Source organism: Hermetia illucens, chromosome 5 (assembly GCF_905115235.1).
Source record: "Hermetia illucens chromosome 5, iHerIll2.2.curated.20191125, whole genome shotgun sequence".
NCBI classification, from domain to species: domain Eukaryota; kingdom Metazoa; phylum Arthropoda; class Insecta; order Diptera; family Stratiomyidae; genus Hermetia; species Hermetia illucens.
Window position 1 is genome coordinate 36,967,779 of NC_051853.1, and position 2,145 is coordinate 36,969,923.

Consider the following 2,145-nt stretch of genomic DNA (forward strand, 5'->3'; position numbering starts at 1 on the left):
TTTAAAATAAAAAAGGTTGTTTTTCTGAAAAATCAAAGGATAGCCCATCATGGTTGCTTGAAATATACATTCTCTTCTGATTTTGCAGTACCTAATATTATCCTAATTCGGGAATCGAATGATTTTGAAGGACTCAAGGGATCCCACTCTCTTTATTTACCCCTTGCTTTTTTTCACCCATAGAAAATCAAAATTAAATCATCACCTTGTTACCTATTAAGGACAATTGATCATTTCTCACCCCAAATATCACCCCTTCAATAGCAAACGAATCTTTCTCGCCACTTCCACAAGGATCCGTTATTTTCTAGCAAAGTACTATCTTCTCAATAGACGCACAAAACACTGGTTACAATTCGATGGTGACATATGTTGGTATCCTGAATGTCATCCTTTGCCTGGCACTAAATAGTCAATTCGACTCGCATGAATTACACGAACGGGTAAAAATTAAAATGATATTCTCGGTCCTGGTGCTATTACAGGAAGGGGTTGTTACATCTTTCTTCATAACCAGTGCGAACATGTGATTTGACCCAATAAGTATTTTTTCCACATGTTAATAAATTCACAAAAATTGCTCTGTGAACTCAGATGTAAGTGATTGGGATTAATGAAGTTTTAAGATGAATTATGAATGATGTAATATCTATGGAGGAGGATAAGATGTGAACTGGGCCCTTCATCTTCGTACAATATATTAATTAACTAGAAGCACACGTGCACCAGCTTGATGTCACCTTGCATAAGTTCAAAAGGCGTTAACTGGGATGGAATGGATTCTGAAAACTGCGTTGTGTGGGATATACCAGGATATTGCAAAGATACTTGCAAAAATCTGAAATGGAATAATCCACCTGCAATAATTCAAGGATAATCCGTGGATAATTGATATGAAATGGAAGTAGCCCTTCAGTGAATTGTTGAACCTGAAGCTGATATGGATTATGTCGGCAGGATGAAGCTAACCTTCGATATAATGAAGCAGAGTATCTTATATGTACGTGTTTCAAAATATGTTCAGCTTTAACAAGATAAGCTCCATTAAGGAAGGTGAAAGTTGCATCGTCTCGAATATACAAATGAAATTAAATAAAAAGGTAAGTTTAAGTTAGAGTCTTAAAAATCGAATTATCAATGACATTTAAAAATATAATTGGTTGGCACGATAAGATGTACATTTCAGCCCTTTTCGTTGTAAAATTTCCGGCATCGATAAAGGGCATTTGTACTCCACACACTCTCTACTTTCTTATTGTGCTTTTTCACTTTGAATGAAAGTGTACCATAGTCTTATTATGACCACACTTAATGTTGTAATAAGCCTACTCCAGAAAGATAAGCACAATGACGAACGGAAATATTCAACCCCCCTGGAGACTCAATCCTTAAGAAACAAGACCCAGAGGCTGACCTCCAAGAAACTGAGCTATCCCATCGGTATATCGATAAGTGTAAATCTTTCAATGTTGTCTACTCAGTCGCACCGGTTAAAAGCGATGACGACTTGATAGTGGGAGTAAGTTTCCGAGACAGCAATTTGGACAATGACAATGAAGTCACAGTCCTCATGTGAATGTTTCCTTTAGTGAAGATTCCACCATGCAATGCCGGATGTACATAATGGAACTTTATACTGTGAACTCCCTAAGGGCCGGTACCCTTTTCTCATTCTACATACATTCTATATATATAAATACCTTTCTTTTGGTACGTAATTTATTACCTGCCCTTATAGATATGTTTACAACAATAGTTATTCAGGTCCTTTATTTATTTATGTTTCAAAAAGGACAAAATACAGCTGAAGCGGCGAAAGAAATTCATCAAGTTTTTGGACCAGATGCCTACAACGAACGCACAGTGCAAAGATGGTTTGCCAATTTCCGATAAGGCAATGTTGGCTTGAACAATGAACCACGTGGTCAACCAGGCAGCGGTGTTGATGACGACGAACTGCGAGCACAAGTTGAGTGGACTACAATGCCATGCTAAGACCTTCAATGTATCAAAACCAACAATTAGTCGCCGTCTCAAAGAAATTGGAAAAGTGAAAAAACTCAATCGATTGGCTCCACCTGAATTAACCGAAAGGAACAAAATGCCCAGAGTTGAGGCAACCTCTTCATTGCTGATGCGACATAA